Genomic DNA, 13,190 nt, shown 5'->3' with positions numbered 1-13,190 from the left:
CTTAAAATGCTGTGTAGGTCAAACCATGGAGCCTGCCTCCATGGTCTCCATCCCAGGACCACAAGTAAGAGAACTCTGCTGAAAGCCATAGTCCACAGGAGGTCAAAGAAAGCTCTGGAGCAGGCAGGGCGGCCTCCTGCCAAAGGTTTCTTTGGAAAATTTGTCTGGTGATGAGCTACAGGATTCAGCAAAGAAACTAACTGCAGGGGTCCAGGTAGGAGACAATTGCAGGGTCTGTATCAGAAATGACAGGGATGTGAACCAAGGCAGTGACAGAGGGAACAGAGAGGGATTCAAAGGTGAAAACGGCAGGAAATGATGGTCAGGAGAGGGGCCCTAGGATACAGACACAAACCTGACCCATTGCAAACTCTGATAATGTAGGTGAGCCTTAAAGGTCAAAGGGAAACTGAGGCTTAAAAGTAAGCTCTTACACTTCCGAGAACAGGGCCATCTTCATGGGCTTGTGCCCTGTGTAGTCACACAGAACCCTCAGAAAAGTGCTATGCTTGGTTTAATACTCTGTTGTCATCATCTTGAGACTCTTAATAATTTCAACTCTGAACTTATTTTTGTAAATGAAGTCCAATGGAACAACGGAGGGTTCATATGAGCAGAGGAGATCCCATTTAATATGTGTGGGCACTATTCCTTGCCTCCTCATTCACACTTACTGTTTGCAATGCCACGTGAGCACTGAACTTCTGTGGATTCATGAACATGCGAGTTCAGCGACCAGTTCGAGGTAGGGTGCTACAAACACAGCTGAGGAAATAGGTGGGTGGGTGCTGACAGCTCCAAGAAGCCACGCTTCCTATTTGAATCAGAACTTGTTTGCATGTAGAAACAGGGCAATGTCTTTCTAAGAAACACAAACACCAAGGAATCCTACCATATCCTCTCTTGCTCCTATGACTTCCCTGTATTAGCCAACCACTTACACTGAAAAATGGTGGTATAGAAAGCAAAGGAAACACAGGGCAATGCATAGTTTTTCTTTCAGTGGTTACTTAAGCCAGTCCTTCCTTCTAAGCCAAAGACTAGTATGTGTATCAGGAAGTGAAATCAAAGGAGTGATTAGCTTTATGCAGTGTTCCCCCCCCGCCCCCTATTCTAATAGGAACAATACACATACGCATGTACACATGACAAAACACGAAGTGTGTGACTTCAGTAATTCTGCATACCTAGCAAATGCACTTGTATTTGCATTTAACACTATCACTGCACCTTTTAACATACAAAGATGAATAAAATCCATGCTAATAACATTAATTTTTTATTTTTTTTTTACATAGACATTACAGAGCACATTAACACAATGACAAGTCAAGAGAGGGTATGTAGAAGAAAAGGAACAGCTTTTTATATTACAACCTTTAACGGCACTTTTTCCAGCTTTTTGAACGAGGGAGCCACACATTTTCACTGTACACGGGCTCCGCAAACTATGTGGTCAGCTCTACTGAGAACCTCTGAACTCAAAAATATCATGCCTATCTAAATATGCTACACACACTTGGCTAAGTTTTTCCTGACGTCTTTTTTTGTTTTGAACAGCAAGGTGGCTTTATCTAAGGCAAAGTGCACACTGTAAGAAAAAAGGGAGTGTGGGCAGCCTTAGAGAGGAGGTGAGCTTAAAGGCTTAGGATTCTTGTCTTTTCAGGATTTCAAGAACAGGGCAAAGGGCCAAGGGGATGTAGGCTTGACATGTGGTCTCATGATGTCTATCCCCGGTGAGGGATATTATGTCACCTATAGTCAGTCCTCTAGATAGTCTGTAAGATAAACTTAACACAGGAATTTCTTGACCCTGTTCTTCTCCAAGGTAGTGGTTACCCTCAAGAAGTGAGAACATATCATTTAGGACCGCTTGCCCTGCCTTAAGATAGGTTGTTGGCTGATTACCATAAAGTATGTTAGGAATCTTACCTCCTAACAACCTGGTTTTTAGAATTGAATCTTAGCCTTAGATGGAGTCCCTCCTATTCTTACTATACTGTTCATATCTCAGCATTTTTCATCGTGGCAGGAAAAGTTAACCACGATGGCTGTCCGTGTCCCTGCCCCACCTCATTCCCCCTCAAGGAGTGCAGACCCTTGAAGGCTTTCGGGGAAAGTGGGCGTCGGTCAGCCTTCTGCGCTGCCTCCTGCAGCGGGAAGCGCTGGCCCTGTGGGTCCAGCAGTTCCAGTTCCTGCGCTGCCTGTCAGGGAGAGGAGGGGTCATGGAACTCTCTCAGCTTCCTGATGTCTTTTAAAGCAGCCCCCAAAGGACCCCCCAAGGGACTGATGGGAGTGTGATGCCGACTTTTAGGACCATGCCCTTAATTACTGAATTGCTTCAACCCTGTCCTCCCATTCCTTCCCTTCATGTCATTACAACAATAAATGTGCTGAGGCACCATAACCCAGTGTCTTTCCAACTAAAGATCTTTCTAGAAATAATTAAACTGAAGGCTAAAGAAGACCTTACCAGAGCAGCATTTAATGCAGGGGCCTGTCTGCTGGAAATCCTCCCATAGAGTACTTCCTGGTGCTCTGGTGGTTCAGTTTTAACCAAACCCAGGCTGTTTCTCACCACTTGAGTGCCCAGGTTTCCCCTGGGAAGTTGTTCTGTGAACCATTAAGTCTGATTGTCTAAAAATTCCTCCTTCAAAGACAGTCAAGTTTTCCTTTGTCTCATTTCATTCTCCTCCTCCTTTTTGTACCACCACTTTCCACTCCAGCAAATTAATTTCCTGCTTGGAGACATATCCGGGCACATGTGCTGGTTTGTATTGTTTAGATGGGAGACTTCTGTCATTTTTACAAATTTTTCCTCTGTACCCATAATCCCGAGAGCCAGCCTCTCAGGAGCCTGGGTGATTTGTCTATGAATATTCTTTCATGCCTCCTATTAAACTGAAAGAATGCAGAGTGCAGACCACCTGTGGTGCACTTACCCAACTCTTACCCTTTCCTATCACATTTTTCTCTGTTTCTCCTATTTTTTCCTCCACCCCATCTGAAAAGGGTGCCTATGGGTTTCAAGGCTAACCTGCCACTCTCCACCTGACTGCATCCACCCGCATCCTTCTCCCTGGACTTTGCACTCCCTCCCTCCTCTCATTTGCTTCTTTCCCATTGCCCTCTGCTGCACCTTCCCCAGACCCAGGCTGTCAGAGCAGGCTTCTGCTTGTTCAAGTCGTTGAAAGGCTGGGCCTATAGGACTACCTGGTGCTCATCACCTCCCATGTAGTCCTGTCTTTTGCGCTCTGGATTCCGTCTCTGCTGGGCAGCTAAAACCACTGTAAGTCCACAGCTGACCAGGTGCTGGGCCAGTGCCGTCTCTCAGACCCAACCTCGTGATAAGTATACTGCCCTGGATGGCACGGCCCCCTTGGGTTGGGCGTACCTCCTTCCTTTGCCACCACCATCCTCCCCTCCTTGGGCGGTTCCCGCTCTATCACTTCCGGTAACTTTTCACTAGCCTGATTGTATCCAAATGTCAAGAGTTCCCTGAAGGCTGTGTGCTTGCTTCTCTTCTTATTCTACATCTTCTTCTTTAGTGAGTTCATCTATTCTCACTCTTCATGTACCAGTCCTACAGAGATGATCCATCAATTTAGGATTTTTGCCTGAACTCCAAACCTAAATTTCAAATTCTTACTTAATAGCTTCTTGTGGATAAAATCAACTAACAGTTCGTAACAGCTGTTAGCATGTCAAGTACAGATCTAAGCCAGAGGCAATAATATGAAGTGGTTGAGGAACCAAACCTAGAGGCTGTACCCATCTGCATTTAAATCCTGAGTCCAACATACACAAACTGTGTGACCTGGGGAAGAAATTCATTAAACCTCGCAGTGCAGCTGACTCCTCAACTGTAATAAGGAATAATAACTACACTTTCTTAGGGCTGATGTAGAGAATCAATACAAATTAAAATATGTAAGATGATTGGAATATACCAAGTGCTCTGTAAGTATTAGGTACCATTGCTGTTTTACTCTTAAAAATCTCGTGAGACAGGTAATATTATTTTACCCACTTACACAATGAAGGATGAAGGTAGGTTATTGTGGGTCACGATGGAAGCGCAAACTCTGGATGTTCAAATATTAATTCATTCTATTTCCCATTAAAATTCAACTTCTGCTTGTGGACCTTTCTTGAATAAGGTGTTCGGTCCCTCTTCCCTCTTCTCACCTCTTATACTCTGTTACATCCAACATACTGGTTCCAAAGTCATCTTTGTAAAATATTTCTCATACCCCTCCCTGCCTTAAGGAAACAAAACAAAACAAAATGCACTTTGAAACATAATTCGGTCACTCTTTAAGAGCTCGAAGATCTGTTTCCATATCTTACCTATCTTAACAATATTGATCTATCTTATCTTCCTGTAAAACGAATCTCACTATATTCTGTTTTGCTCCAATGCTCACCTCCCACCACGGCCTCCTCAAAGTGTCCTACTCACCCTTCAGTGCACATTCAAATCCTACCTCCTCTAATGGGACCCCGCAAAGGCCAATCCGTTTTTTGAGTGACTAATCTAATTCATTGCATGATCTTCCCCTACCTACTTACAAAAGACCAAACAAACTGGCTTTTTAAACTTTAATGCTCTTCTATATTTCAAGAGTAATGGATGAGTGTAAAAACAAACATTAATATGCTATGAAAAAGTTAAGGCTCCCTTCATCTTTCCTGCCATCCTAATCCCATCCTTCATAAATCACATTTAGTAACTCTTCATGCATTGACATATAAACTACATGTGTGTGCTCAGCTGCTTTCTTAAATATACATGTATTTATATGTATAAGTTTAATACATATAAATATATATAAGCTTATATATTATATATATATTTCTTATATATACAGTAGACATCTCTATAAATCAGTGTATTTTTTCAATCTTTTAAACAGCTAAATCGTATTCTAAATCTGTCTTTTATAATGGTTATGGGTAAGGAGGGTCATCCCCTTTCTGCTCTCATCTCCTGCATACCGATATTCTTAAGGGTAAAAAGCATGTTTTATTTGTTCTCACACCTCCATGAGGACTTCATTGGAAGGCCAAGAGTTGTTTAACACATATTTGAGGAAATAACAATATCTGTCATTGATCCAGGGCTCACTGTGTGTCAGGAAAACAGCTGTTAGTGCTTCATATATATTATTACACTCGATCCTCATCAACACCCCATTCTTCCCATTTTACAGAAGACAAAAATCACATAGCTAGTAAGGACAAGGGACCCTAATCTACATTTGTCTGGCTCTGGAGCCCACACCCTTCATCCCTATGGTACAACTAACAAATTTCTCTTGAGGACATCCTCTGCTTTTTCAGCCAAAGCTGGAGAACGTTAGAGCTCCACGTATTCTGGCTTAGGCAGGTGGGACAGAGGATATATCGGAGATGGGTGCCGAAATGCATGGCATAGATGGAGGCAGTTGTTAGAGCTAGAAAGCTAATGTACCATCTAGCCATTCCATTACGTTTGCTAGACTCAATCTACTAGAAGTTGAATTACCTGCCTCCCCCTTTACAGGCTACCCACTGCATTCTCCTCCAGTAGAAGCTGTCACCAGCTGTTGAAAATCTGTATGTCAAATGTACCACTATTATGTCTATTAATAATTTCTAATTATTTATAATCCTTACAAAAATTCTACAACACAAATATCAGTACCCTCATTTTAAAGACAGGAGAGCTGAGACCCAGAGAAGTTAAATTACTTGCCGACATTAGACTGTAATAAATAGCAGAGCTGGGACTCAAGCTTTGGGTCTGTGTGGTTCCAAAGACCCACCTCTTTTTTGTCATACAGAAAGCTGACTTTTAATTCTTGGAGAAAAATGAACCCTGACTTTTTAAAATTTAGACCTCGTTAAGATTACATTTAGCTACACATAAGACCCACCTCCTGGGGTTTAATCAAAGAGAGATTTTATTTTGTTCACAAAACATCAAGAAACAGGCAGACGAGGTCTGGAACAGCAGGTTCGGAATGCCGTGAGCTTCTCAGCTGGCTTAACCGGGTCTGTGGCCACAAAGTGGCTTCTCCACTTAGAAAACAATGTCCACATTCCAGAAGAAAGTTCAGAGAGCAAAAGGCCTAACGGGGGAGCATATGGAGAGCGTCCCCTTAGAAGAGTTTTGAGAGGCAGCGGGAAGGGGGGAGCCCCACCCAGCCACTTACGTTTCTTTGGCCAGGACTACATCGCTTAGACGCCCCCAGCTGCAAAGGACTCTGGGAAATCAAGCTGCTTTTTTTGGCCATGGTCGTAAATTAAACAAAATGGGTTCGGCTATGGGACAACATGTGAGGGTGGGATACTGGTCAGGCCCACATGGTCGGGTGAGGGAGAGCACAAGTCACCCTAGAGAATCTAGCTACCACGTGGAGAGAAAAGGAGTAGAAGACCCTTAAATCTGTACTTAGAAGCTTTCTCAGTTGTGCAAAGTCACAACCTGGTGGGGGTGGAGGCCGGAAAGTTTCACAAAAGCTGTCCAAGCAGCTGATCTGGAGGAAAAACACTGAGACCCCGGTGACTTCGCACCATTGCCCTGATCGATTCACAGGTTCACGCAGTGCTTCCTCCGCAGCCTCCTCGCTTCCCTGAGTTGGCTCACGTGAGAACCTACAGGCTCCCTTGACTATCATTGCAAAGAAAAAGTAGAGCATGTTCAGATTCTGATTCAGACAAAACAAAATTCTCTACTATGTGTCGTTATACGAGGCAGCATTTTAAGAAACAGATAACGGTTGCAGGGATGTTATTTATGCAACTGCAGCCACACTATCAAGTTATCATATTAAGAAAGTCGGCCATAGCGTTTTAGCCCTGTTTTCACTTTCTCCCAAGTTAGTTTAATAAACTTTCCCCATAAAAACCTCATAAAAATCTGTGGTGGAGAGATGAATATTTCGTGCAAAGTACAATAGATGGAGAGAATGACTCAGAGCCAGCAAAGAAGCTAGATCCTAGGCACAAAAATACAAAACAAGGTCAGCTTACTTACTGGTATGATGCGTATCTAATTCACAGCACAGAAGCACAGGCTTCCCGATGGGCCTGCCTGCTTCTTCCCAAGAACAGCCTTGCCTGCCTAAAGAATTTAGCCGCTTATTTATGGATGGACTTACCACTGAGAGCAACACCTTTTGTTTCTCACCAGGTAAAACACAGTTTGGCCTTTTAAACAGACACATACATACACTAGGAGTCAGCACGCCTGCTCTCTTGAACTTGCATCTGTTTTTATGTCAAACACTTGATTTCTATAAATCAAAGGAAAGGTGAAAATACCTAACTGCACTCTGGTGCTCAAAGGGTACCCATAAAATCTACACCCAGTCCCAAAGGTATAGTACTTGATCTTCCTCCATGATCCGTATTTGAGACACGAGCCGTTACCAGAATGACTGATATCAAATGCAATTCGAGTTCATACAATTCCTTCAGTCCCGGACATTTTTAGGTGCACCACTATGCAGGAACCACCAAATGATCTTTCTATTCTGAACCCATTACACTTGCCAATGAAAACAAGGATGTGCGTATGAACCAGTCAAAACGTGAGTCACACCAAGTTCTAGGCAGACACAAAACCGAAGTTCAGTCGTTTGCATACATACATGCACCCAGACTACTCAGAGTCCAAACCCACATTTCAGAAATAGAAACTCTTCAAGGGGTACCAACTAGTACGCGTTTCACTCAGAGCCCCATCATCCCCACCTCCCGCAAACTGCCTAACAAGAGTGCAAACTTAAAACTTGTGGAAGCACCCATTTTGTAGTTAAAATCCAGATGTCTGGTGTTTTAGATCCTTCGAAGTGGAGAAAAACATTGAAAAAGACACCCCCAGCACTTGGCCATTTGAAACATCAACAACCAACCAACTGGCATCAATAATTACTGTATTTAAAATAAACAACGTAAAAGAAAGAGTCTTTTTATTCTGTAGGGTGGGAAGTTCAGTTTAGTTTTTTTAAAGCCATTCATTCCATTTAATGATGCATCAATCTTTGTGGTGGTGATAAATGTGACAAAGCTGTAGGCTTTTTGACTAGGAAAACGCTTCTGACATGCACTGTGATGAGTATAAGAAACAAATCACATAAAACACTACAGATGCAAGGAGCTGCACAAGCCCAGAGCAGTTTTTGGATAGCGTCCATTTTTGGACAGTTTGACGACTGATTTAATTGTGAAAATATCAACGTTTAGCTGAAGGGAAATGCTGGCCAGAGAACAGACACTTTGTTCCCTTTACCCCAAACACCAGGGTCACTAACCTTAACAGCTTTATCCTCATACCAACCCCATCTGTTCCACTGCGATTAAACAAATAGTAACAATCATGGCTCCCTGAAAAATTTCACAGTTGGCTGCTCAACTACGATTTTTTTTTTTCTTCATTTCAGAACTGATATGAACTTCTAGGGAAATCTCTGGGAATGAAAAGTCATCATTACACAATATCTCTTGCCTGTTCCCGCCTTGAAGCAATGTTTCTTTAATAAAGAATAAGGCACATACCCAAATGTGAACGGATGTTCATTCATTCATTCATTCATTCACTCGCTTATTCACTGTTTTGAAAAGGTAATTCAAACCAGGTCAGGAACATACAATTTTATCTTCAAAAAGACAGAACAATAAACGAGGCCTTCTGTGAGTTGACAGTTAGGAAAATGTGCCATTTGGGATATAGGTACTTTTAAAAATGGGAGATGAAAACACAAAAAGTTAGTTTTAATGTAGCAAATTAATAACATAATCTAAATTAAGTACAAAAATATAAATTATTCCATGAATATGAATGAGGTTTTAAAAAGAAGTCAGCTAGTCAGTAACTGAGGGGGGAAAATGACCTTGTTCTTAGTTATGTTATGCTGGTACAGTGGGTGACAAAAAGATGACATAAGCAGTTAAGAGACTCCCCTCACCGCACTTGTTTCCCTGAAATGTCTGTGATGTCCTTGAAATTAGGCACTATTATCTAGAACTACATTGTGCACTGGATTTCAAGTCAACATTTGTCCACAAAGGCCACATTAGCCTATTTTTTTTAACACAGTTATCAGGACCATGATAGTTGCTGGTCAAAGAGAATTTAACCAAAACTTGATCCCACCTTTCTCAGTAACCCAAATATCTTTCAAACTTTGCCCTTTAAAAGTACTGTGTTTTCAGGGATGGTAGTACAGAATAGAGAATATAGCCAATGATTCTGTAACATCTTCCTATATTGACAGAAAACAATGACACTAGTGTGGGTGAGGATTTAATAATTTGGGTAACTGTTGAACCACTGTGTTGTATACTTGAAACCAATATAAGATTGCATATCAACAATACTTCAATTTTTAAAAAAGTACTGTTTTACTAACCCACATCTACCTCATAAACATGGACCAAGAAAAGAGAAAAATTGGTTAAAATGAAGTATAGAAAATTACTGTTATTTCCTCCAACTGTGAATAAAATTTAAAGTTTTGGCAAATTCAAGTCCTTAAACCAGGACTAGTTTCTTGGACAGAAAGTGTAAATCTGAATTTGGCACATCGGGATGACATCCTAAAGATACTCTTTACTACACTTGTTATTACAAACTGCCGTTTGAATACCCCATCAGCCAAGGCCCCAGAGAGCTCACATTAGCCCACGGGATTCCACATCACCTCCTTCTCTTTCCTACTGAAAAAGTGCACTGGGAAATACTGTATGTTTTACATACTTCCTAGAGAACATAAAATAGAAAAGACTTGTTCACCATTATTTCAGAGCCATTAGGCAATTTGTTTCTCAGTCCAAAACACAAACAATTGAAATGTTCTAGCCCTTCAAATAAATCGCACCTTCCCTTTGCAAAAAGCCAGCTCTTTATCCACCCTGTACTAATACATTTTTTTCTGGAACTAAGAATAATACAGACCCAAGTGTCTTAAAACAACAGCAAACAAAACACTTGTTTCCAGCTCTGAAACCCTTCATGTGGCTACGAAGAGGTAAAAACCCATCTATGAAGTCCAGAGCTCCACCCGTCCCATTAGATGTAACCTTGCGGCTTCTTTCCTTCCTTTCTTTAAGGAACCTGGGATGCAGCTTTTGGCTCACAGTGAAGACGCCCATTTCCTCCTGACCTGGCCACAGAGGGACCTCACTTGCTGAAGAACAGAGAAACTTGACTCAGGAGTCTCAGCCCTACGTTTTTAAGAAAGTGCCTTAATTAAGCACTGATCAAGCGGGTTCTAAACCAGGTTTATGGAGTTTAGTCTTTTCCCCAGAAAGTCAATCACACCCAGTCAGTGACCTGGACACACAAACTGTCCGAGCAGGAAAAAAGACCGGGCTTCAACAGGAAATACACAAAAATCAGAACTGTGCACTTCCACTTTCCAAAATATCTTTTCCTCTCCACAGGCAATTACTTTCCCTAAATACCAAACTTGGACGCAAAATCAAATCCTTCTTCTATTGCTCTCTGCACTTCTCATTGAAAGGAAGGATTTGTTTTGGTCCCACATGCTGAAAAATCCAGGTTCCTAAAATCATCCTTGAAAACAAAACTACTAGCCCTCCTCCTTTCCTCAAGCAGCCGCAGAAAACAGATCTGAAGATTCTCAGCAGCCTTCCTAACCTCTCCAGATGACAAATTTGGCAACGAAAGGGATTCCCAGTCAAAATGGAAGTGAAAAAGAGTTGGAGTTTCAGAAGTCTGTCCCCAAGAGGCTGGTTGTCCCACAAACTCATACTTAATACACCCCAACTTAATTTCTCACATCCTGACTGGACTATATAAAAGGATCTTTTTATGTTGATATATAAGAATAACAATGACATTCTTTCAGTAAATCAATATATAATAGGCCACAAGGGAGATAAAAGAAAAAGAAATCCTAAACTTTTGTTCTCTCTCAGCGTGATTTTTTGAGTCGATATTTCACAAAGATTTCGTGACATTCTTCAAGAACCCTCTCCCCACCCCCCACACACTTCTCTGGGGTTTTCGAGTATTATTGGGAGACTAGGGTGTGTGCGGGGCAGGGAGGGGTGTCTACGGGCACAGACAAGACTTGCATGTCTAATCCCGAAGGTATTTTTCGCATATAAGCTAGCTGGGAACCCCAGCAGTTTATCTCCCCCCAGAAGTGCCCGTTCCCAGTGGGAAACAGGGAGTTGGGAAAGGAAATCCACCCGAGACAGGAAGAGCGGCCGCAACCCCCGGCTGCAGCCGCACACCGGGGACACCGCCCGCCGGCGCCCCGCGAGGAGCCCAGCGCCCTTACCTGGGGGTGCAGAGCCGCGGGCACGAGGCCCAGAAGTTCTGGGTCACCTCCGCTCCGAGCGCGCCGCCCGCGCCGCCCGCGCCGCCCGCCCGGCTCCCGCCCCGCCGCCGCTCGGCGCTACACCATGCCGGGAATGCGGCCGCAGCGCCGGGCGCTGACATCACTCCCTCCCAGGTGCCTCCCCCCCAACCCCCCGCAGCCTCGCCGCCCACCCCGCCGCGCGACCCAGCCAAACAGCGTCCGCGGGGGCGGGGCCGGCCGCGCCCAGGCCCCGCTGATTGGGCGCGGGGACAGTCACTCTGGGGAGCAACGCGTTTCAGACAGTCGTCGCGGAGCCAGGCTCGGGCTGGAAGGGGCGGTCGGGGGAGAAGGCTGCCTCGCCTTCCCTCTCCAAGGGAAGCAGATAATGGTCTGGGAGCGCGCCCTGCGGATCGCGTCTCCAGCTTCTCTGGGCGTAGTTACTACATCCCCGGGCAGAAACGAAACCAGACCCCCCCCTCACAAACCCCCTTTAGGAAACACAACTGCGTCTGTGTTACGGGCAAGTAGGAGGCGGGCGGCGCGGGGGCAGAACACGGCTAGCTGCCCGAGTCCTGCACGGAAAGGAGGAGCCGCTCCCTCGCCCACCCTTTATCTCGCGACTGCTGGGGGTTCCCTGAGACCTGCAGTTTAGAACTTAAAGACCACTTCGGAAAGATTTGGACGAGAATCCTGGAAACCGCGCCCAGCTCTGAGCTGTGAGCAGGCGGCGTTGTCAACCATGCGGCAGCTTTTGCTTTTAGCGATGAAAATCACGCACACGCGTTTCCAGCGAATAAAACTGAACCCCTAGAATAAGAAAAACTACGATTTGTCTTTTTAAGGACCTTAAGGCTGCTGTTTCCATGCACAACTAAAAAGGGCGGGGGGAGTGGAAATCTCACAATTGAGTTCAACAAGCCACATGAGGATAATTACTGTTTGAATAGAACCAGTTGCAGTGGCCAGCTATCAATTAAGAATTAACTAACATTTACCCCTGACGGATATGGTGCTGCTTAATCCCAGGGGCTGACAGCAGAATGATTCTCAGTCTGCCTAGTACCTGATTCAAGGCAGAACTGAATGGTGAAAAGTGGCTCTATTTGTGAGAAAAAAGTGGCATATTTATCTATCATCTTCTGGCAGTACAATGAATTATTCATTTTGTTGGTTTTTATTGCTTGTTTTTGGATTGATGACAGCATGTCACACATTTCACTAGTCTGCCAAAAATTGTAGAGGGATGCACAGAGTCCAGCATAGTGTCACGTTTAATCCTCACAACCAGCCTGTAAAGTGTCATTAGCACCATTTACCATAAGGAAACAAGGCTCAGCAAGATTACCTAAGTAAATTGCTCCATAACACCCAGAATTTGGGTAGAAACAAGGTCTGTTTGACTCCAAAGCCACTTTTTTCTCCTTAAGATAGTGATTGCCCACAATCTACACTCATTCAAAGGCTATATTGCTAAAAAAAAAAAGCCTACAGACCCAGACCACTACTCTCATAGATCTACTTTATATTACCACAGTTGTGCTGTTTTTCACACCTGTACTAATCCAAACTTCTGACATAGTTCTGGCTCCATTTCCCCAGCCCTAAGTCTTTCTATGCACCCCTGCCAGTTGAGTTTTCTAAACACTATTTGCTTTTGCCATCTATTTACCTTTCCCAGCTTATCTCCCACTTTGCTCCTGGGAGACCCTTTGGGGCAGACAAACTGGTGTCCTCGCAGATCACTGCTGGATTCCCACCTTCGGGCCTGCCTAGAATGACTATGCTGCTGTGTGTGCAAGTCCCACGCTCCTCTCATTAAAACCCCTGTCCTCAGTGTGTTACAGTGGACAGAAAAATGTGGGGGGGTCCACT

At 43.9% G+C, this 13,190-nt stretch overlaps 1 protein-coding gene across 15 annotated transcripts in view; it reads right to left on the bottom strand.

Annotated features, from left to right (window-relative positions):
* PPFIBP1 (PPFIA binding protein 1) overlaps positions 1–11,457 on the bottom strand; it is a 144,687-nt gene extending 133,230 nt beyond the window's left edge. For all 15 annotated transcript variants that reach the window (XM_057491904.1, XM_057491908.1, XM_036889235.2 and 12 more), the window contains exon 1: positions 11,298–11,457. The gene's annotated coding sequence lies outside the window, so the exon portion shown is untranslated. The remainder of the gene's footprint in view (positions 1–11,297) is intronic.
* Between the last annotated feature and the right edge of the window lie 1,733 nt (positions 11,458–13,190).

This window comes from Manis pentadactyla, chromosome 14 (genome assembly GCF_030020395.1).
Source record: "Manis pentadactyla isolate mManPen7 chromosome 14, mManPen7.hap1, whole genome shotgun sequence".
NCBI lineage: Eukaryota > Metazoa > Chordata > Mammalia > Pholidota > Manidae > Manis > Manis pentadactyla.
This window is presented reverse-complemented; position numbering and strand designations above follow the sequence as displayed.